The sequence below is a fragment of the Ambystoma mexicanum genome, chromosome 2q (genome assembly GCF_040938575.1).
Source record: "Ambystoma mexicanum isolate Mex_15411 chromosome 2q, UKY_AmexF1_1, whole genome shotgun sequence".
Taxonomy (NCBI): domain Eukaryota; kingdom Metazoa; phylum Chordata; class Amphibia; order Caudata; family Ambystomatidae; genus Ambystoma; species Ambystoma mexicanum.
Window position 1 is genome coordinate 195710088 of NC_090924.1, and position 24936 is coordinate 195735023.

Here is a 24936-nt window from a genome sequence, read left to right on the forward strand (position 1 = left end):
AAAATTAATAATTTTCAACTGCTACAAACTTTGGGCATCTCATTCAAAGTCAACAAAGGCAAAGTGACGCCACATTTAAAGTGTGCCCACAACCGTTGCAACAGTTTTTTTACCGTTCATGGAACAATTAATAACAACAAAATCATACCGCTTGTTTATGTTTTGATGCCAAGGAAAAGTGAGGAAACTTATAAAATCAACAAAATTAAAGAGACTACCTGATTCACAACCAACTACTATAATCATGGATTACGAAATCTCACAGATTAAGGCATTTTCTACAGTATACAAAGAGACAAGGGTACAAGGGTGTTTTTTTTCATTTTACACAGAACATGGAGAAAATTACAAAGACCAGGATTAAGCACAAAATATACAGGAGGACAGTACTTATCAATACAACATAAAAAACACTTTGCTTTGGCTTTTGTGAAAGAGGATCAAGTTGTAAATTTTTACGAACATTTGATTGACAGTGAGTATTATAAGAGTCATGAGGAGGAAAATTCAGAATTATTAGATTATATGGAGAACACTTGGATAGGACAACACGTAGTGGGACAAGACGCAGGCCAAAATTCCCTGCAACATTGTGGAATTGCTACCAATCAAATTTAGAAGGAAAACCACAAACCAACAATGCATTAGAAGGATGGCATAGCCAATTAAATAAAAATTTCAATATCAACTACCCAAATTTATGGCATTTTTTGAAAGAATTGCAGAATGAAGAAACACACCAGGAATTTCGCCCATCTCAAACAATTTCATTGGCAAACGCAGAACCCAAAAGAAAAAAATACTGAGATTACGACCGAAAACTGAAACTGGTACGCAAATTTGACGAGCAAAATAAAGAAAATCACCTGAATTCAATTGCATTTAATTTAAAATGTTAAAAATACTTACGTTTTCGAAGCATCTCCGATCCAATGTGGCAAAACAGAAGAGAATCCAAATACACCGACCTGAAAACTCCATAAATCCGAATGTGCAAGAAACAATCCGTAGAAAAATGACCAAAAAATAACCCAAGATAAATCCAAACCTGGAAATCGATCAGTAAAATCCAGCACGGAAGAGTAAATGCAACTCCAAAGAAACCAGAAAAAAAATTCCACACTCCATGATGCACAGTAAATAAAACCAAAAACCATAACATCCACGTAATCCGATGGAAAAAAAGCCAAAATCCACAAAATCCATGAACGGAGAAACAGAGACGCGAACGCAAAGGAAACGGTTTCACAATGAACTTCAAAAATAGCGCCTGCGTATACGTACGCACACGTAACGTACGTACAAAACAAAAACAAATATCACAAAAACAGCAATATGAACATTTCTAATGCAATAGCGCCATCTAATGGACAAAAATTATAATTGAAGTTCAACTTGAAAAAAGCATGCTACTTATTTAATATTTATTAATACATTTATAGTTAAAATAGTTTTTTAATTCATATAATTATTAAAAGTTAGTACTATACATTAAATTCTATTGTAAAGTTAAACATTAATAAAATGCTTAATAAAATACATATACATATGCTTACCTTATACCTTGCATGTATTAACATTTTCGAAAAAATATATAAAAAAATAAAAAATTTGATATTTTGTATTTCACATTTTTTTCGAATAAATATTCAACATTTTGACTTTCGAAAATATTGCATTTGAAAATATGACTGCACACCGTATGAGGGTAAGGTAGTGAAAGGGGGTGGGGGAATGAACCAGACTCAGTAGTCTGATCAGAGAAGGGTGCCTGAAGTCAAGTGCAGGGTGCTGAGGCAGAATGGTCGTGGGGTGGGCCTGGTCCCTGCATGACTCAGAAGGGACCAGGCAGCCAGTTGTAACAGCATGGGGACATTAGCAAAGAAGTGGGAGAGGGAAGGAGGAGGAGAAGAGGAAGGTCTTGGGGAGCTTCCGGAACTTAAGGAGATCCAGCTCAAGTCAGAGAGGGGCAGGGAGGCCGTTCCAAAGGGAGGCTCCTGCGAAGAAAGATCTACCCCCCCACTCTCTGCTTGGAGAAGCGACTGACCTGCAGAGAGTTAGAGCTAGAGGACTGAAGGACTCTAGCAGGGTGGTATTTAGTGAGAGAAAGTTGAATGTAACGTGGTCCCAGTCCCCAGAAAGCCTGGTAGATGATGCAGATGGTCTTGGATTTGAGCCTTGCATTCTCTGGGTGCCAATGGAGAGCTTTTAAAGCTGGCGAGATGCAGTCCCTGGCCTTGAGGCCAAGGATCAATCTGGCAGTCCTATTCTGGATTAGTTGAAGAGGGAGAAGGAAAGAGACAGATTAAGGAAGAGGCTGTTACAGTAGTCCAGTCTGGAGAGAACCAGAGCTCTAGAGACATTGTGTTTCTGGGGAAAGGTGAGGAAGGGAAGAATGCCTCTGAGGAGGTGAAGTTGAAAGTGAGCCGTCCTGGCAAGGTCAGCAATATCAGGTAAGGAGAGAGGGGAGTCAGAAATGACGCCCAGGTTATTTTGCCTCACAGGTGTGTGAGAGGAGGGGCCCAAGCAGGGGATGGGGGTGAAGAGGGAGTACCAATGAGAAGAATCTCAGTCTTACTGGTATTAAGGCAGAGACCATTAGCAGAACACCATGCCTGAATAGCGGTCAATCAGGAATTAGAGAGGAAGGAGAGGAGGTAGAGTATGGGAGCTTAAAGGAGAGCAGAGTCATATGCATAACACTGAGTGAGGAGAGAAGGTGGAGAGCAGGTGGGCAAGGGGAGCACAGTAAATGTCAAAAAGCTACGGCGATAGGATCAAACCCGGAGGGAACCTACAGGTAGAGAGTGGGGTAGAGAAGAGAAAAGGGCCAATTTGATAGAAAAAAGGTCAACCAAGCCAGAGCCCTGTCTGCGATACCGAGCGCATCACAGAGTCAATTAAGGAGGGTGGCATGATTGACTGTGCCAAAGGCAGAGGACAGGTCAAGAAGGATGAGGAAAGAGGGAGAGTTGGAGTCTAGCTATGAGAGGAGGTTTTCATGGGTGTTCAGGAGAGCAGTTTCCATGCCTCAGGCTGCTCTGAAGCCAGATTGGTGGTTTTGAAGGCAGCTAACAGATTCAGTGTGACAGATTAGTTGAGAGATTGACAACTTCCCCAAATGTTTGCTCAAGAAGGTGGTAGTGGAGATGGTTCTGTAGTTCGCGAGGTAAGATGGGTCTGCAGGCGGCGTTATTATGAGGGGGGGGGTGCATAAGGGAGTGCTTAAGAGGTGATGGGAAGAAGCCAGTGGCAAAAGAGTGATTGCAGTGGTCTGGTCTGCTTTCCCCAACCATGGATCCAGCAATCTGGAACTCTCTGCCCCTCCATTCTACACACTGAAGACTACATAGCGTCCTAGACCTTAAAACCTTAAGCACTTAAGACCCGGCTCTTCTCCTAGAATGCTCTAAAAGACCGATCCCAGCATCTGAACCCAATTATGAAACCGTGCCTCCCCAGCCAACTGCACAAAGCTATAGAAAGTTAAGAACCCATTACAAAGGTCAAGAAATTGCCTGGGATACGGTACGCTGGGCACTTAGTCTCTTAATCATGTATTGCTATGTACTTTGTCTAGAAGTTATTTGCTCATATATTGCTCTGTAAAGACCTATGCTGTTTGGGTGTATTCCTGCCATGGAAGGGATGGGCGTGCACTGCACTTAGCAATTTTGATCAACCAGCACACCTGAACACTCAGCCATCTGTGGCACTTTGGAATATTTCAGGCACACCCAGCTCATAGGAAGATGGTCAGGTACAGCGCTTGAATATGTTCATGGAAGTTCCAGCCACATACTGCAGGAAGTATCAAACCTATCATAGACCGGGATGTATCTGCCACTCGAGATGCATTTAATCTTCGAGTCAACCCATTCAGTTTGACACAGGAAAGGTAGACAGATGGTCTGACACCTTAATCCTGTACTGCACACTAAAGCCTAACACAACAGAACAGCCAGGCATCGGCCCTCAAATTTTCACCATTTCCATGCACATGGAAGCTTTTAAGCTCTTAAAACACCTGGGAGGGGGACAGCTCACAGCATTTTAATTGCTAGACCCTGTAGGCCGGGCCAAGTATTGCAGATAGAGCAGAGACTCATATTCAATCTAAATGCTCTTGCCACGCCAGACACCTACAATCCTCGAGCATAGCTAAAGCGGTGGGCACAGGATGATAGTCAGGGGCAGGGAAGTGCCATTCAATCCTTGAATACTCACACATTCCCCACCCTGCACAGCACCTCGAATACAAGTATGCAGCTATCCCCATGATAAATTCTGCCTAACTGCACGCAATCCCATATACCACTACTCACTGCACAGGACCGCATTCATTAGAATGAAGCCATCCCCCACAATAAATCATAATGCGCACACACACACACTATTAATTTCTCTGTCCGTCCATTTACACTTACCAGGACTGCGGTCCCAGAGGGCATTCAACCTACAGCGCCTTGAGACCATACCAATGGTCAAAGGCGCTATAGAAGTGCCCATTAAAATAACATTCTTCATGATGCTGGGCTAACCTGTCTCCCACTGGAGTCTTGCAAGTCAAATACTCAAAGCGGTTTTGGAGTAGTGGCTGTGGCAGAGGGTAATGAAGCAGTAGCGGTTTGGGCAGCTCTTACTCCACGACCTCGTGCTGCAGGCGGGACTCTTCTTTGTCCTCTGTGATCAGTCTGTCCTCTGCATCTCCTTCCAAATGAGAGATAGAAACGAAAGGAACTTAATCTCCAACTGAGACGACTGATGTTGCAGAGGTTGGCTAATAGATGCCCCCAAGTATTTTGTAGCCACTTTGGAAGCCTGCAACTTTTCAAGGCTCTCATCTGCTTTAAACCCTAAAAAGGTGTGACCCCTCAAAAGGAATGTCCAATAATCTGGATTGCACATCAGGAGTGAAGCCTGATTTACGGAGACACGCAAACCTCCTTGTAACTGTGCTAGCAGCCATGGAACGTTCAACAGAATGCAAAGCATCCAACTCTGACTGGAGGGACTGGTGTGCCGCTTCCTTGCCCTCTTGTATGATATTAAGGAAACCGTCTCACATTTCCCCTTTGGGGACATGTTCAGCTGCATGGGAGACAACATCCACAAAGTATAGGTGCATTTAGACAAAGCCAAGAAGCATCATTTGTTTTTAGGGCCATACCATCTGGAAGAATTCTTCCCCAAAACATATTTCTCATCATCAATGTCAGGAGGGATTGTAGGGTAGGCAGCTCTTTTAGAAGTAGGGGTAGCTCCTTGCACTACCAAGCTTTCAGGGGTAGGGCGCCTAGAGAGGAATTATGGGTCAATGGATAATGATTTGTACTCTGACCAGTTCCTTGCTGACAGCAGGCGTTATATATCTGGTTTTTGCCAACTGTCACGTATGTTATTCTTCAGGGCAGAATGAAAAGTCAGAATAGGTTCCTTAAGGGGTCCTTTGTCCAGGATGTCAGTAGAATCATCCTGTTGTATATCCTTGGCAGGATGACCGCCAAGCACTCAATTACCTTATTCATAACAGACCTATACGTCCCACTAGGGTGGACAGCGAGATCTGTAGTGGCAAAGTCCACTTGTGGTGAAGTGTCGAGCCCACTGGCATCTCCCAAACAAGCAGTTAAATTCTGCAGTCTGGAGTCCTCAGAAATGAGTTCCTCCAGGAGACTGGGAGTGCCAAAAGGTTGCAATCCAAAGTGTGGATCATCCACATCTTCCTCAAAAATGGATCCCATGGACAAACTTTCAACAAATGTTTAAAACCCATTGGAGGATGACATTGGATTGTTTCCACAGAGTCCTTCGATAGGGAAGAAGAGGAAGACTGTGGCTTCGATGTTTCCAATGTCGACACTTGACACCACTCTAGAAACCTTCTCTGGCTTTTGACTTGGGCTCTTAGGCATGCGAGACGTAGCCTTCAATGACTCCCTTTCGGCCTTATGAGGCACAATAGGATTGGCAGCATTTTTTTGGCTCTTTTGAGGAGCTGGGAGGGGCCGCCTTTGAAAACACTTGAAGAAATATTCCCAATCTGCTTTAGAAACATACTTATGTAGGAAACCTACATTCTTCCTGTGGGATGAGGAATCTGAGGAGGACTAGTGATGACGTCTCTTCTTGGATGTACTTCGAGAAGATGACAAAGAGTGCCGCAAGTCGCTCCTGGACCTCAAGCATTTAGAGTGTTTGGAGCGCTTTTTTTTATTTCTGAGGGGACCTACCCTTCAGACTTCAGTTTTTGGATGACCCCTTCGAAGGAGTGGATTTTGGAGATTTAGATGCCGATTGACCTACGGTGAGCTTGCACTTCCTCTCCAAGGAAGTGCAAGTTTCTGCAGGCTGTGCATGCAGAAAAAACAGAGGCAACATGCGCGACGTCATGTCCGAATGGGGGAATGGAAGCCGCCAAGGGACTTCAACGACACAGCACATGTTGCTGTTGAAAAACTTTCCGAAGCTGCAAGCAGGATATCGGTATATCAAAGATGTGGAAGGACACAATCCATTAGAAACCGGCATACTATCTCAGTCTCAAAAAGTGGCCTCAGAGGACAGAGACCTTGGGGTTTTATAGGAGTTTATACAATGCGCCCTATATAGAAAAGTCAGTGTGATACATTTAGTCTGTTACATTAATAATGGACTTCCTATTGGTTCGTCCTCGGACCTCAGAGTGCATGGATTCACAGCAGCCTTCGTGACCTCACTATTTTGCTCAGCCTATGTGATATAAGCAACCTCCTTCAGTGGCTCTTGCAATCCCACGGAATAAAGCCCGATTTGGTACCTAGTGCCCACGTGACACATACTGTGACTATGAGCTGGGAAACATTGCGTGAATGTGCCGGACATAGCCTGACATAATATATGCACAGCCTCATGGGCATCTGTGTGCATGCCACCTAGTCCGTTGTCTGTCCGCACTACTTCTCCTAAAAACGTAGAGGCTGTGCTCAGTCCACGATTCCTCCTGTACATACACAGCTCATGAGAAAGTGCTGTTGACGTCGACATCAAGTACAAAATCTCATTACTGAATAATGGTAAGAGTAATGCCCATAGCTCCTGGCATTACGAAAATCAAGAAAAGCTTCCTCACTAGCTTTCTAGACCATGGACATTAAATTTCTAGACCTTGTCCACGTAAAGTTTTTAAGAAAGAAAAAAAACATCAGATTGACACGGTGACTATGCTTTGCCTCAACCTGCAATACGGATGGTCGCCAGGTTTGGAGCTAAGACAGTGCCCTTCATTTGTAAATGAAAGGAATACTTGCATGGAAGAAAATGTGCTGAAGTGAAACAGTCATGCATACGAATTATGCTGCAACATTAACACCACGCTCTTCTAAGGCATGAACGACGCATGAAATGTCATCTTGCTTACGAATGTTTAGTATTCAAACTGCAATATGAAGGGTAACTAAAAACGGATTCAGAATTAAAACATGTGTTCGATACATTCAGTCACATCTTTTAAAACAATTAGCATGGGTCAAATAGGTCACAGTCGAAATACCAAAAGGTTGCAAAAATACATCCGCATTTTTACACAGCAGGAGGGGTATGGAACGAAGCCCTGCTATCGTGGGTCCTCCGGGGGGGGCAGGGGTCGGGAAGCTTTTGTGCAATGAAGGAATGTATAGACCGAGGCTATGTTACGGTTTGCATAACTGAGGAACACATATTTGCATCAGCTAACAGACCATATAATCCATCTTGTGTTAATTCGGTATCCGTATAAATATGCGCAAGAAAAAAAAAAACAAATGGAGAAAGTTAATTACAGGATGAAAGTTTCAATTTCTGTAGATGAATTCCTTGTAAAGTACTCTACCAAATAAGAAAATTACCAGGTTACTGTTATGTTATTTTGCATTTATATAGTGCCTTATATACCATTGGTATGGTCTGAAGGCGCTGGTAGTGACCACCTTACTCCTAGTCCATAGTCCCCTTTCCTCCATAATTATGGGACATCTCTCCGTCCTGTGGGACAGGACCGGAGCACTTTGTAAAAAGCAGCCAAAGGTTTTTCAAAAATTTCTCCCTCTCTTTCCTGCGTGGGGCCCGGCACGCGGCCGTAACCCCACCCACCTTGGCTCCGCCCCACACATCGCCCATCAGTCCTTTTCTATCGCAGGGTCCAAGACCCATTAGCAATAACAGAGGAACCTTATTAGAGGGGACGGCGGGCGGGCGTATGGAGGAAAGGGGACTATGGACTAGAAGTAAGGTGGTCACTACGGTGAGTAACCTGGTAATACTCTTATGTCCCGTCCCCTTTCCTCCATACTTATGGGAGATTCCCCAAGCACCCCTTACAGGAACTATGGGTGGATGGAAATACCCCTTACTGAAACAGGTTCTTCGGCACAGCCCGGCCGAACTGAGCGTCGGCCCTAGAGCGCATATCGAGGCAGTAATGCTTACAGAAAGCAGATGGGGAGGCCCAGGTAGCCGCTCTAGCGATGGACTCCCAGGGAACATACTTCTGAAAAGCAACCGCAGCTGCCTTGCCTCGCACCTGATGCGCATGAATAACCTTAGGTGGTTTCAGCTTTTGGACGGTGAAAGATTCGATGATACAGGCAGCAATCCATCTGGAAATGGATGCCTTAGACACCGGCCTGCCCTGGGGTTTACCGATGGTCACAAACAGTTGGGAAGAGCTCCGAAGCTCAGCAGTCCTGTCCAGGTAGAACTTAAGAGCTCTTCGGACATCCATGCAGTGTAGAACCCTTTCCGCCTCCGAGGCAGGGTTCGGAAAAAAGACCAGAAGGGAAATCGACTGATTCAGATGGAATTCGGTCACTACCTTTGGTAGGAAAGCTGGGCTCGTCCGAAGGACTACCTTGTCCTTGTGAAAAACCAAGAAGGGATGCTCCACCGACAATGCCTGGAGCTCACTCGCTCTCCTGGCTGACGTAACGGCAACCAGAAAGGACACTTTCCAGGACACGTACTTGAGGGCAACTGTAGCCATTGGCTCGAAAGGTTTATGGCACAGCACCGTCAGGACTACGTTTAAGTCCCAGGGAGGGTGCAGAGTACGAACCGGAGGGTAGATGCGTGTCAAACCAGCAAAATGTCTCTTCACCACCGGGTTAGTTAACGAATAAGAACACCGGTCTGTAGAGAGGTAGGCGGAAATCGCCGAGAGATAAGTCCTGCAGGACAAGACATGAACCCCTGACTCTGCTAGGGAGGAGACAAAGGACAGCACCGTGTCAATCGTCGCCACCCTCGGGTCCAATTCTTTCTTCAAACACCAATGACAGAACCTGAGCCATTTACTCTTGTATTGGGATCTGGTCGAGGGTTTCCTGGCTGCCTGGATAATGCGCATGTTATCCGCAGACAAACCCAAAGGCTCTAGCGCCGTGAATTCAGGCACCATACCGCCAAGTTGAGCGATTGTGGGGAGGGGTGCCACATCTGCTGTTCCCCTTGGTGAAGACGATCGGAGTTACTGGTAACCTGATCGGCGGACACGCCGACAGGTGTTGAAGTTCTGAGAACCAAAAACCTGGCCGGCCACCACAGAGCTATCGGTAGAAGAGAACAGTTGACAGAACTCTTCAACTTCCAAATTGCTCGATGAACCAGAGGAAGAGGCGGGAAGGCGTAAGCTCTCATGTTGTGCCATGGGATCTCGAGTGCGTCCCCCAAAGAGGTGGCTCCCAGCCCCCCTCTGGAGGCCTACTGAGGAAGCATCTTGTTCATCGCCGTGGCGAAGAGGTCCACCTCCGGTGTGCCCCAACGCGAGAAAATCCAGGATAGGATCTCCGCCATCAACTCCCACTCGTAGCTGACCACTGTCCGCCGGCTTGGGGCATCCGCGGTGACATTCAGGCGGCCCGGGATGTGCACTGCAAGCAGCCAGACCCCATGAAGCACGGCTTACTCCCAAATCTGAATGGCCAGATCCACGAGAGGGGGAGACTTCATTCCCCCTGCTTGTTTATGTAGTACATTGACACCACATTGTCCGTTCTTATGCGGACCACCTTGTTGACAAAGCGGTCTGAACACCTTGAGCGCCAGAAAAATCGCCAGAAGCGCCAATTGATTTATGGCAGGAGCTTGTCCTGAGGTGACCAGAGGTCCGAGACCTGAAGTAGATCTAACGTCGCACCCCACCCGAAAGGGGAGGAGTCTGTCGTGATCGTCACCATGGAGCTTAGGTCCTGGAACCCGACGCCCACTGACAGGTTGCTGAGAGACGACCACCATTCCAGGTCCACTCTCATGGAATCCGGAATCATTATCCGTTTGGAATCCAGGTCCACAGCCTGACGCCAGGAACTCCTAAGAGCCATCTGGGTCCGCCTCATTTTGAGACGAGGAAGAGGAAGAGCCAGCACACACGAGGCTATGAGGCCCAGAAGCCTCTGGAACCACCAGGCCGACATGCTCTCCGACTGTGTAAACATCTGACACGTGGTCAACAGATCTGCCATTCTGTCCCTGGTCAGATACACACGGCAGTCTATCGTGTTCCAACGAAAACCCAGGAAAGTCAGGTCCTGTGAGACCGTCATGGAGGATTTCCGCCAGTTCACCGACAGCCCAAGATGGAACAGGAGCTGAAGGAGAGACTGGAGGTTGCCCACTGCTGCCAACGGGTAAGGGCTGCATAGAAGCCAGTCGTCCAAATAGGGATACACATGGATACCCTGGAGATGAAGATGGGCTGCGATCACCAACATCATCTTTGCGAAGACACGTGGCGCCGAACTGAGGCCAAAAGGAAGCACCCGAAACTGGAAGTGCTCCTCTCCCAGAGAGAAACGGAGATATCTCCTGTGTGGGTTCCAAATCAGGATATGCATGTACGCATCCTGAAGGTCCACCACGCTGAGCCAATCGCCCGCCTGCAACGAGGAGTGAATTTGGCCGGGCGTGATCATCTTGAATTTCTCTTGGGGTAGGGAAAGATTGAACTGGGAAAGGTCTAGGATGGTGCGCAGGCCAGCCTGGTTGGGTTTGGGCACCGTTAACAGCCGGGAGTAGAAGCCCTCCCCTCGCTCCCTAAGGGGAACGGGTTCCACAGCTCTGAGGAGCAGAAGTTTCTGAACCTCGGCCTTGAGGGAGGGTGAGCCCGACAGCTGAAAAGGAGGGTTGAGGGGTGGGGTAGGGGGTAAAGGTAAGCGGAAGCCCGCTCGAGCGACTGACAAGACCCATCTGTCTTCTGTGATGGTCTGCCACGCCTCCCAATGAGACGCAATGCGTCCTCCCACCGGGGTCTCGTGCGAGCGCGGAAAACCCTCATTTGGCAGGTTTATCGGTGGTGGTGCCACCTGAACCTGATGAGGAGGCTGAGGAGCGGGAGAAATACCGCGTACGCCTTTGTCTATGGCGGTTATTGACCGCAGGAGTATCCACACTGCGATTTTTGCGGTCGAGGAAGCCCCTAAAACCAGAGGAAGGTCGACCTTGCGACAACGGCCTTTGAGTCTTGAAGGGAGGTTTAACCAGAACAGACAAAGATTTAGCCGTCTGAGTGCTGTCTTTGGTTTTGGTGAGCTCTACGTCAGTAGAAGAGTGAAAAAGCTCCTTACCATCAAATGGAAGGTCCAGGACCTTGTCTTGCACCTCCTTCGAGAACTTAGTGGCATGCAGCCATGCTTGCCGTGAGGCATCAACCCCTAACATCAGACCCCGAGCCGAGGTGTCTACGTGATGAGCCGCAGCCTCCAGGAGATCCTGGGCCAAGACCCTGACATCGGAAAGGCCTCCTCTGAAATCCTCCAGCTTCTCGACTGGGAGATGCTCCTCAAACTCCGACAGACCTCTCCACATCCGCATGTTAGCTCCTGCCAAAATCAATTCTGCATTGGCCTGCCTGAGCTGCAAGGCGGAATTGGCAAAGATTTTCCTCCCTAGGGAGTCCAGGAGCTTGTCCTCCTTCCCCAAGACCCGAGTCGCCATTGCAGAGGAGGAAGCTGCAGGTCTGGATTGCAACGTGGCCGCAGCCACCACTGTGGAGGAGGGAGGCGGGCAACACGACAAGGTCACTTCTTCCGAGGAATGTAGCCTGTACCTTGCGTCAATCTTTTTATTGACAAAAAGTCCCGAGTGTGGCTTTTCCCACACTCTTCAGACCTCGGCCAGAACGTCCTTCTGCAAGAACAGGCCGGTACGCTCCAAAGGAGACAAGGTGAACGCCCCAGAAAGCACGCCCTCCTGCGGAGCAGGTGTCTCGGCACTGGAACATCCAAGAAGCTCATCATGTCCAGTACCCTGTCATGGAAAGCTCTGGTAGAGCGGGGCAGGTCCTCGTTGTCCTGATCGCCTTGAGGGTCATCTGACAGGTCCGGCTCCTGCTGAGCCGAGTCAGGCACGGCCTTGTCCACTGGGGACAATGGCGGCACAGGCAGAAGTGCAGGGGGAGGCACCACGGGCAAGGGAGGCGCCGGCGGAACCACCGACGGGACGGGAGGACATACCTCCTTGAAAAGCCCCTTGAAATATTCCCTCATGGGGTCGGTGCGCATAAGCGCTTGAAACTTACCGAAAAAGGCGTCCTCAGGAGATTGTTCCGGAACCTGAGAAGGCCTCTCATGAGGTGGACAAATCCAGGGACGCAAAGGGGACGGGTGCCACACCGGCCCCTCCGCCGACGTACCCACATAAATCAAGGGAGCCGCCCCCGCGGGCAACGAAACATTGTGCGGAAGAGGCATCCGGGCGTTCCAATCAAAAATGGCCGGTAAGGATGTGCACAAGGGACCTTAGGTTCACCCGAAGGACCGAACCCTACACCAGGGGCCGATGGCGTAGTTGTAGGGGGTAGTACCTAAAATGGCCGCCATGGTCGTGGCGGGAACGGGCGCCATTTTGTCCTCATCTGAGGGGAACTGCGGCACGTGAGGAAGTGAGGCAGGGGTCCCCGTCGATGGATCAGGGGTCTTAATTTTAGCCTTAACGTAAGGAACCTCGGCAGAGCCGGTACTATGAGGCCTGGAATGTTTCTGCGACATACCAACTGCCAACTGAGCCTTCGAAGGAAGAGCCTCGGCACTGCCGGTAAAAGAAGAAACCTTCTTTGCCCCCTCAACAGATCTGGTGTCACCACAAGAGCGGGAGCGGTGCGCTGTCACCGACAGGGCCTAGCCCGGCCCCTCAGAACTGTTGGTAGCCCTAGCCTCTGTACGAGGAACCTCAGACCTAGGCCCGGTAGAAGCCTTATCGGCAAGGGCCTCGAACATGCGCTCGGTAACCTCAAGCCCAGCCAAGACTTTGGGGCGTACCCCGGTTTTTGTTTTTGAGGGAAGCCGAAAGAACAGCCTCAGAGCAAGCTCCGGTACCCCACGACTCAGAAGAACTGGGTCTACACAGCTCCCACAGGAGGGGCTGTGGAGTGTACTCTGGTGAACACAGGCCCCTTACGGAGACCCTCGGAGAAAACTCCGGTAGAATTATTAGGCCCGACGGGCACCTCAGGGCGAAGCCCGGTAACGGAGCGATCGACGCCCTTCCCAGCTCCAGCTCTCGTCGATGAACGCCTAAAAATGCGAAGGAGGAGTCCGACCGAACACCTCCTCCCACCGCTCCAACCGACGTTGAAGTGCCCGGACCGAAAGGGAGTCACAGTAAAAACAGGAGTCCCAACGGTGTTCCGGACCCAAACACTCTAAACAAAGGATGGGGATCCGCCCTCGTGAAGCGACAGCGACACGATGAACAGTCTGGAAAATCTAGTTTAAAAGACAGACAGAGTAGTAAACGAACGCTAGCGAGAGCCAGAGAGGAGAAAAACAGAAGAAAACTTTGAAGATGCAAGTGCATCCGGCCCCGATCGTGTGGAGAAAACGACTGATGGGCGATGCGCAGGGCGGAGCCAAGGTGGGCGGGGTTACGGCCGCGTGCCGGGCCCCACGCAGGAAAGAGGGACACATTTTTGAAAAAAATTTGGATGCTTTTTACAAAGTGCTCCGGTCCCGTCCCACAGGACGGAGAGATGTCCCAGAAGTATGGAGGAAAGGGGACGGGATGTAGGCGTATATGTATTTTGCTGATCATTGAGACGCAACATTTGTCAGCAGGTTTAAGCGCCAACTCAAAGCAACATTTAAACATTTTTGGGAAAGGAGCTTCCAAGAGATGTAGATGTCAAGTGTAATATTTCAGTCGTAGAACATTCTCCATAGGCAGGTGCGGCAGCCTATCAGTTTGTTCTTCCACACACTTAACCATTAAAAGTGTAGTTTCGCCTGGTAGCCTCTTTGCCTCTCCCCTTCGACCAATTCACCTTCTTGTTTGGGTTAATTTTTGGTTCCCCCCTCCGCACCTAGTAATACACTATCAGGGCAAGCCACAATGGTGCCGATGGGAACAGTACAAATGTTTTTATCATGTAGTGCAGCGTAAAACATTTGTAACGCCACTTGTTTAACATCGCATTGCATACTACTCTTTAAATGTTTTCTCTGGGCTACCCATGTAAACAGTGCAAATACATTGTGTCGAGGGCAACAGTCTTTCGCAGCGTGCTACTCAAGACCCTCAGGCTCAACCACTGTCCCGTGTTGCTCTAAACCACTTACGTTTGATGCAACTTTCTCAACGGTGTGTATATTTATTCCCTACGCTTTGCAACACAATGCACTATGTAGTTAATGTAAAGCTGCATGTTAGCACGATTTAAACCAAAAACAAATAATTCAAAATTCTGGGCTTGTGTACAGGTGCGTTATAAATGACTTACATCGCAGAGACTGTTCCATTCAAATGATCAGACATGCCACTATTCCTAGTTATATTTTAGTGTATAAAGGGCTCAAATGGTTCTTGCAGTCAGAACACAGCCCTCCCCCCCCTCTTTCAACGAGGTGAGTTTATTCAGATAGAGTCTCACCTTCAATGGGGAGCGTTTATTTAGCAACCTAGTCTCCCGTACAAGGGGGAGAACCTATTCTGCTACAGTCTCACATACAAGGGGGGGGAGCGTTTATTCTGTTGCAGAGTCTCCACCATTATGGGGGGAGTTTATTCTGTTAGAGTGCCTACCCTTCAAAGGAGAGACTGTATGCCGATATAGGGCTTCCCCCCCCCCATCAAGGGGGAAAGCTTATACTGCAACAATCTCCCATTCAAGGGGTAGCATTGATTCTGATAGAGTCTACCCCTTCAATGGGACGAGTTTATTCTGATACACTCCCCCTTTGAGGGGGTGCGGGGGGAGTTGTAGATACAGAGTCTTCCCTTTAAGGTGGAGGGTTTATTCTGATACAGAATCTCCCCCGTCAAGGTGGAGTGTAAGTTCTGATACAAAGTCTCCCCTTTCAAGGGGTAATAGTTTGTTCTGATACAGAGTTTCCCCTTTCAAGGGGGGGGGAAGAGTTTATTCTGATGCAGGGTCTCTCCCCATCAAGGTGACGGCTCAACAATATTTCAACAGAGACTCACCTCACTGGATTTTTCCAAAACCCCTTCCTAGAAGTGTGAAGACACTGTTGAAAAAAAAAATTATAATACATTTTAAAAAAGCCAGATGTTGAAGTGGTCAACATTAGAGGAAATTAATTTGTTGTCATGGGAGAGAATTTATTTCACAGGGGGACATGCCATTCCAGAATAAATTCTCCCTGGTACACTTTATTTCAGAATAAAGTCTTGCAGGGGAGACCATTACTGGGAGGGTTTATTTTGCGACAGCAGCCCTCCAGTGCACCTCTATTTTCATTTTGCCAGCTCTGGAATAGTAAATGCTGAATCTGGAGGGGGTCAGTGTGTATGGAGTCTATGTGTGGTGGGTGTGTTCTGATGTGCTTTCAAATGATATGCTTGTTTACATTTGTTTTAAATTATGTTATGGTACAGCAGGTCATATTTATGCAACTCGGACATTGTGTAATGTTGGTATGTTAGGATGCATGTGTTTTGATCCCTAATGCATCTTTACCAGAAATTGTGCTTTTGGTGAACACATTCCTTTTGCTTTTAGGCGAGTGTTCCTCCCTTGCCCCATACCCTACATTTAACTTCCAATTTCTCCTTCATTGCATCTGTACCCAACTCTGTTCCACCCTTGTGTTATCCTTTTTAAATGTTCCCTTCCCACTAAGATGGTCGCGGGAGGAAAGCAGTGTGAAGGCTGAGCTCTCACCCATTCCCCTACCCCCCCAGCACCAAAAGTGAAGCATAGGCAATAAAGAACCTTCCCCAATCGTGGAAAACAAAGGTTGTGGATGGACCCGTGCAGCGACAAAAACAAAATAATAAAAAATGTATGCACCAAACACGGAGCAGGACGGTTTTATACGAGCAACTCTGTATAAACACAAGAGGTTTGCCAGGTGGCAGTTGATACTGGTTGGGGGATTTCAACCTGGCTCCGGACCCGCAGGTGGACAGGAGTGCAAGACTATTCCACAATCAGGGGATGCCGTTGGGTACGTTAAAGGAGCGCATTGCCCAACTGGCACTGGTAGATGGTTGGAGGCAATTGTGTGGGAAGGCAGCGGATTATACATTCTACTCAAATGTCCATAGAACCTTCTCAAGAATAGATTACGCCTGGATCTCCAGGACTTTCCTGGGGCAGGTCTCAGAGGTGGAACTGGAGCAAATCGCGCTCTCGGACCGTGCGCCCATCACCCTGGTCTTGTGAATGAGGAAAAGGGAGTCTGGTCTTTGGCAATGAAAATTCCCCAACCACTTGTTAAAAAAAACAGGTTATATGCGAGGGGCTAAAGGATAAACTAGAGGAATTTGTCAAAATAAATTCCACAAAGGGGGTCAAGGAGCATGTATTATGGGTAAATAACACAGTACACTGAGGAAAGAATACAGGCTGATAAGGGGCCAGTTAGACATACTACTAACTAGAGCGGAAGAGTGGGCCTCACTTGACCGCCAACAGAGGTATTATGTGAAGGCAAACATGGCAGACCGCCTTCTGGCAAGTCAGGCGAGGAATAAGAAGCCTCAAGGACAATACTAAAAATGAGTGCAGCCACACATGACAATTTCAGAATTTGCCGAGTACTACCCGGCCTTTTACTAGTCAGACACCCTAATGAGGTAGACCTGTCGGCCTATCTTGCCAACTGCCCCCTTCCGAAGATTACCCTGCAAGAGAGGGAGGAGCTTGATAAAGATACTTCACCGGAGGGTAGGGCAGCTAGAGCCGCTTTGCCGCTGGGGAAAGCCCGGGGACCGGACTGTTTCTCAGCATCTTTTTTAGGACCTTTCGGGAGGCACTAATCCCTAGGCTAGTTTCACTGTACAACTTCTTTGGCAGATCGGGGCGAATCACCCCCAGCATGGAAGAAGCCAAGATCATTTTACTCCCGAAACCGGGCAAAGAGGCAACTCTTTGTGGTTTGTATCGACCAACAGCGCTTATCAACTTTGATGCAAAAATATACACTTCAGTGCTGGCAACACAGTTGGAGAAACTCCTCCCCAGACTGAACAAATCATGTGGCAGAGGCAGACCTTTGATAACATCCAGTGAGTGTGCCACCTAATAGAAAAAGTCAATAAAGTAAATTCCCCTGCACTGATGCTCGCATTAAACGCAGAGAAGGCCTTTGACAGAGTTGAATGGTCATTCCTCTTTCTAACGATGGAGTCCATGAGGTTTAGGTCAAAGTTCCTCGCAATGGTCAGAGCTAACTATCAAACACCTCTCTTGCGGTTGGCGATTAATGGGCACCTCTCCTGTGGGATACAAGTATCCAGAGACAACAAACCGGGGTGTCCACTCTCGCTGCTATTGTATGCGCTCCATCTGGAGCCGCTCTTGGCAAGAATCAGCGCTAGTTGAGATATAAGGAGGGATTGATTTGGCTGGGGTGGCCACAGAAGACCTACTTCTCCTGATTTCAGAGCCAGAGACAACACTCCCAGCAAACTGAGACTGTGGCTATTTGGGGCAATTACAGGGTTAAAAATGAATGGTCATAAGTCAGAATGCCTGAGTGTCTGACCCACTCTCCAGAGCTCAGAGATTGCGGTGTTCGGTGCCTTATAGTTGGGCTGAAAACTGTAAAATACCTGGGGGTGCAAATGACAGGCACGCTGGAGTCACTACCAGGCCAACCGGGTGAGACAATTGTTATCTGAATGGGGATCCATGCATCTCTTGGCTGGGGAGGATTAATGTGCTCAAAATGGTGATCCTGCCCAAAATCTTGTACTGCTTCATGGCCCTTCCAGTGGGGGTTCCACAGAGTTTCTTCAGGGTCTTTCAACAATATGTGGGGGCCTTCCTTTGGAACCATAAGAAACCCAGGGCATCCATGAAATTACTTATAGCCCCGAAGAATAAAGGCGGGCTTGGGGTGCCAAACATTGGTCTCCACTACTTAGCAGCTCAAATCAGAGTGGTTTGGGAGTGGTTTCTGGCCAATCAGTCTAAATCTAGTGCCAAATGGATAGGGCTGTGGTGGGCAAGGCACAAGAGGAAGTACTATGTCAACCTAGGGAGGACAGACCCGAAAACATTTATTTCGAGAAGGATAACTGCACTTGTGGGGGACTCCTGGGATGCCCCGATTAAGAAGGTGGCTTCAAAAGGACCACTCCTCTCCGCTAACAACCCTGTTTAGGAACCCCCAGTTCACGAAGGGGAGCGAATGATGGTTCACTAGGTGGGAAGAGGCTGGGTGCTGCAAGCTACGAGATGTTCAAGGGTATGATATATGATAAGTCATTTATAATGCACCTGTACACAAGTGTTTCTAGGTGCGACAAGACTAGGAGGGGGGAAACAGAAGCAGGACAAACAACAATCTTACTAGGCCTTGTGTTTTTCAGATTGCGCAAGTGCGGGGACCCTGACATCGACAAGTGAAGTTGACCCTTTGTTCAATGCAAGCAGGATTTTAAAATTAGGGGAGGGAGAGTGATATCGAAACTCGCAGTTGAGAGACTGGCTCACGAATCCACTGATCAGATCCGCGGCCACTAGGGATCTCACACACTTCGATAAATATGTCATAACAGATACAGGCAACAAAATGTTGGTGGGAGCTCTGTACAAAATAGTAGCCGAGGGACTGCAGAACCCGAAATGGGGAGATGTGGCTTAAAATGGTGCTCCAATGGCAGCATAAACCCGAGAAATTGCATAAGCTCTACCCGCAGACATCAGGGCGGTGCTGGAGAGAATGTGGATTGAGGGGATCATGGAAGCACATCTGGTGGGAATACCCAGTAATACAACCCTTTTGGTAATACAAACAGGTCTGGCCCAAAGAAGGGCAGGGGGGATGTGGGGAGGGAGACTGTGCCAAGATGTCGCCGAATCCACCACATGATATAAACTAAGAGGCAGGCAAGCACTGCATCACAACTCTTGTTGCATGGGTGCCTACTTCTTTGCTCTTGCTTCTGTTGTCTGCCACTACATTCTTCTGCTGCTTACCTGCTTGCTCTTCTTGCCTTCCCCTAGCTAGCGGCTTTCTCTGCTCACTTGTGGATCGTATGCTGCCTGGCTCTCATTTTCTGCTGTTGCATCCTTGATTCTGCCGCCTGCAGTTCCTTCCCGAATCGGCTAGTTGATTCCATCCTTTGTTTTGGGTACTTCAAGATTTTCTTTTACCTACTTTGCTGGGGTTCTTTATTGCCAGAGTCTGAAGCCCCCTAACCTTTGTACCCATTCATAGGGCGAGTTGGTTGCCTCGGTTTGGGGTTAGATTGGGACACCTGTAATCGCCTCTCACTGAGACGCACAGCTATCTCCATAAAGGTCCTAAAGAGCTTCCATCAAACCACATCACGGTTTGTTGTCAGAGGAGCCCCAGTTCAAAATCAAACTCATTTTAAAGGGCCGATACTTCCTCCAAGCTCTCAAAAATGGAATTCCCAGGGCACAAAACTACCTTTTCGGGTGTGAACAAATGCCCTGTCGGGAAAGAAACAAGTCATGTTCTAGTTTATAGCCAACTAGGAAATCATCCCTAAATTGGCAAAACTCTTTGGCAGGTCTTCCTTTCAAAAGAATTTGCTCGAAGTTGCAACTTGCCGCATAAGGACGGACGAAACACGAAATAGCTGGCTTTGTGACCTTTCAGTACCTCATCATAATCATTCTAGCATTAGAGATAAACGGCTCCATTTCTCTTATTGCAACAATTAACTTTGAGACTAGGAAGCCCTAATCATGGCAATTCTGCAGGGTCCTCAAGTGGGACGTGTAAGGAACCAGGAATGAGACTCTGACCCAGAGGACTCATGGAGATTGGAATAAACATTAAGTAATAAAGGGTTTGGAAAATGCCTCGCTATCCCTGATCTAAAAGGTATTTCTCTATCTCAGGACATTTTGCTATGGCCATCTTAACATCCGACGGACCCTTAGTTTTTGTTTGCGTCTGAAATCCTACCCCCGCCCTCATTCTAAAAACGAACTGTGAGGTGTTAAGGGTATTGTCTGTGACCTTGAAAGTGCACAAATGTTCAACAAAAGATAACTCCAACAAAAGTTCCAAATAGATAATGTTCACAGTTTCCGGGGAATGACTCCCTTCCCCAGGTCTCTTGGCAGCAAAACTAAAGTTCAAAATGAATAATCAAGTTCTTTGTAGCCCAAAAGGATATCCCGCTCCTTTTGGCGTCACAATCCACTCTAGGGAAAATGGGTCCCTTCCCTAGGCTTTTTATCACATTCAATACAGTTCAGATCCTAAGGGCATGGGTCTTTCCTTGGGATTCACTTTCCAAGAAAACAACTTCTCGCAAGGCTCCTGGTATACTCCCCTGCCAGGTTCTCCTATACAATTCTTTACACAATTTGGGTACTAGTCCCAGACTCAAAAAGCACCTGGTATACTCTTTTGGCAGGTTTGTCTGAATAGTTCTTTATGGGTGCGAATCCCAGATTTGCAATTTGCCAGGTTTTTAGTCTCCAACTTGTCTTTCTTAACCAGTGCAAGGGGCTATGGTCTTCCCCAAGCTACTTCACGGCAAGTACTGTGACTATGAAGAGGATACTAATTCCAATGAAGATTAATCTTTTCGAATGGATTGTGTCCTCCAAAGTATTCCACATCTTTGACATGTAATGTCCACAGCTGTATACTTCGGAAACTTTTTCGGCAGAGGGCGTCCTACGTTGATGGCATCGGGTCGATGTCCCCCGAAGACCTCCGTCAAGAGCGACATCACCAGATGTTATAAATAGGACGCACGGCACCCGTAGCCTCAGTTCAGTTTTTCTGCAAACGTGTTTGCTTCGGAGACTAGGCGCGCCTCGTGTATTCCTCGTGAATATGTCTTCTTACACCCCTCTGACTCCGCGGTCTGGCTTCAAGACGTGCCGGGACTGCAAATCGAAACTGTCGATTACTGACCCGCATCGCATTTGTTTGTGGTGCCTGGGTGAGAGTCACGACACAGACGACTGTTCCAAATGCCAGTCGTTAACTGCTAAGGCCTTGCAGGAGCAAAAGGGAAAGCTTCAGGTAGGTCAGGGTTCTAAACCCAGTAAGTCCCCTAAATCTAAGTCCAAAGGCATGTCCAGCGATGACTCGAGGGCCACTCTCTGCGTCGGAAGGAGTACCAGGGATCTCGAACCCCAGAGTAGTACCCACCATGCGTCCCTCGTCTCGGCATTCAAGGAAACGCCGTCACTGGCCGCCTTTCCTGTCCTCCTCAGAGGATGGAGCCGCGAGGAAAGTGGCGTGTCCAACTAAGTCCTCGACTACGGAGGAATGGGCTGCCTTCAGGGAGCAGATGTTGGCGATTTTTCAATCGCAGGTCACAGTTCCGGCCGCGCCTTCTCATTTAGACGGCAAGGAACAGTCCTGATCCGTGGCTCGTGCGCCTTCAGCTCGGGGCTTCGGCGCGACCCTCATCGGGAACCTTCGAGGTCCCGTTCGGACAAGGCTCAAGATGGTTGCAAGAGACATACTTCCAGGTCTCGGTCCTCGTCCCCAGTGAGGCTGCAGAAACCTGCTAAGAGCTCAAGGTCAGTGTTGTCTGTTGGCGCAGTGTCCGTCAGATACAGACGTCAAAGCTTTGCTTTCGTATCAGCCCTCTGTGCCATCGGTGCCCTTGTCGACGCCTTTGGGGCCTTTTGGCTGAAATTTACCATCAGAGATCCCTGGTACTGTGGATCCTCCAAGGAAGGCTACTTCCAAGTCTGTAAGGCCTGTTATGGACTCCAGACCCTCGGCTGTTCCGAGACAGGACTTTTACCTCCCTCTGGATGACATCCATGGAGGAGGAGGAGAAGTCAGATTTAGATCTTGACCCTGTTGAGCCCGATGTGGCTCGTGTCTTTTCAGGGGATATCCAATTTGAAGACTTGAGACAATCTCTTCATGACACTAGTGGCCTAGACACTTCGCCGGAGGTGGAATTCGGTAGGCCTGAGCCTGGGGCTCATGCTGAGTCATCATACAGGAGACTTATGGCTAGAGTAACGGAATACCTTGGTTGGTCCAGTCCTCCTGAAGCTTTTATTTAGGATGCCTTAACAGACATTTTAGATCAAGGTCCGTCCTCTGACCCGGTGTTGCCATTTCATTTGACCTTGCAGACAAGGGTGGCGGCTGCTTGGCAGGCCCTGGAATCTCATCCGGCAGTTAAATAGTTAGCAAAAAATACTGCCCTTTCGGTAGCGACCCCAGCTATCTTTCATCTCACCCCACTCCCGGGAGTTTGGTGGTTCAGGCGCTACTGCCACCTCGAGGCAGGCGGCGTACCCTACCATCCCTCCTGATAGGGACCACAAACATTTCGGCGGTTGGGCACACAAGGCGTTTTCTGCAGGGATTATGGTGCTCAAATCCGCCAACTCCACTTGTGCCTTGGCAAGATTTTCACACACTGTTGAACTGTGTTTCTCTTGCGGCTGAGCATATTCCCGAGGGGCAAGAAAGGGATGGGTTCCTGGCTCTCGTGCAAGATGGCAAGGATGCCATGTGTGAATCCCTTCAGTCGGGTTTGGACACGGTCAACAGTGTTAGCCGGTTCATGGCTGCGAGCACCGTTATACGCAGATTTGCGCGTTTGTGGAAGTCGGGTTTTGCTTCGGATGTGCAAGCCCTTGATGCGTGCATTTGTTTGGCAGCAAGGCTGACGAGAGCCTTGAGAGGTTGCAGACCTCAAAAGCTGCGGCAAGATCTTTAAATGCAGCTATGCGTCAAGCTCTGCCTTTTCATCCCAGGGGACAGTAGGGGAGGGGAGGCTCTTTTCGTTACTACTCCTCCTTTGGTAGAATGAGAGGCACCGCCAGTCAAAGGGGTCAGCACAAAAGTACCCGAGGTGGTCGGGGTAATATAGGTGACAAAGCCGCTCAGGCAGCTGCCCATTTGCCTCCAGGCGCTGCAGCAGCCGCTCCAAAACAGTCATGAGGCCATGTCCCATGGTTTGCCGGTTGGGGGCAGACTATCTCAGCATCTTGAAGAATGGCGAGCCATTACTTCGGATGCATGGGTTCTGGATACAATCGCCCATGGCTGTCTTCCCTTCACCGGCCTCACGAAAATCCACCGGGGAATCTATTTGAAATTTCCAGATCCACTCCTTGTGCACGGAATCTTGACCCTGCTAGAGAAAGGCGCTATAGAACTGGTGCCTGTAGCGGAGAGGAACAAGGGATGGTATTCCCCTTATTTTTTAATCTCAAAGAAAGACGGGGACTTGAGACCCATCCTGAACTTGCGTTGGTTGAACAAACATCTCAGGAAGGACAAGTTCAAGATGGTCACTCTTTCTCAAGTCCTCCAGGCCCTTCCACTTCCAGATTGGTTGATGTCTCTGGACCTACAGGATGCTTACTTTCATGTGCCGATTCATCCAAAGCACCGAAAGTACCTGAGGTTGCGGCTGGCGACTTGCACTTTCAGGTCCTGCTTTTCGGATTGACCTCCGCCCTAAGGGTCATCACCAAGCTCATGGTGCTGGTGGCAGCGTATCTCAGGCGAGGGGGGATTCACATCTACCCCTACCTGGACTGGCTGATCTGTGCGGGTTCTCCTGAGCAAGCATTTGATCACCTCGGTCTCACCTGCCGCTCAGTCCACAGGCTGGGCTTCTCCATCAATTTCAAGTTGCATCTGACACCTTCCCAATAGCTCCAGTACATCGGGGCTGTGTAGGACACGTCCTTGGGGGAAGTGCTTGCATCCCAAGGTGAGGGATCAGCACATTGTGGAGATAGTGGACAAGTTTCAACATGCCCAGAGTCTCCAGGCTTTAGAATTCTTAAGGTTGCTCGGCTTCATGGCGTCCTGCATTTTTTGCATTTTCTGCTCAGATTTGAAGAGGATAGATTTCATTCATCCGGACTGTTTTGATCATGTACGAATGGTTTTCCACTCGCGAATGATCTTCAAAAAGGTTTTGATTGAATTAGATCACTTTAACCAAAGGGGATTTGGCATCCTGATTTTTATCGACGGAATGTCGCATTTAGTTGACAACCAAAATAGTGAGGCCATGAGACTTCCCTTACCGTCCACCTCCAATAGAAATAAGGAACTATATCTAAAATCTGTGGATGCCCCTAGTTGGAGGTGGCTTGCCCCATCGCTGCGAAATTCAATATCGCAATTACAATCGTTAAAACAAAAGCTTTAACCACAATCATGAGCTTTTAAAAACTATTAGAACTCTCGCGGTCATACTCTTCTTTCGTCATCGGCCACATTATGTCATAAATGAAGGGGGAAAAAAAACTATTTGTATACAAGAAACCTGGATGATTGTCCCTTTCCATTTCGATGGCTTTGATTCTCGCCATCTCCTAGCTAAGAAAGGTCCTAGAGGCAGATCTTCAGGAGGTTTACTCACTGTGATTAGGTTAGGCAAAGGTTTGGTAATTTTGGAGACCTTTCATCACCCCCCTGTGTTCTCGGGGTAGTGATGGAAGTGTAAGGTAGTAGTCCCTGTTTATTTCCATTGATTCTAAACATTTATTGGTCTCCAGGGCAAAATCTTCCAGATTTGTCTCATCAGTTG

The 24936-nt window shown here is 48.2% G+C and overlaps 1 protein-coding gene across 2 annotated transcripts in view; it reads right to left on the reverse strand.

Moving 5' to 3' along the window:
* Window positions 1-24936, reverse strand: part of ABCC1 (ATP binding cassette subfamily C member 1 (ABCC1 blood group)) — a 2255476-nt gene that overhangs the window by 2002281 nt on the left and 228259 nt on the right. The window lies entirely within an intron of this gene.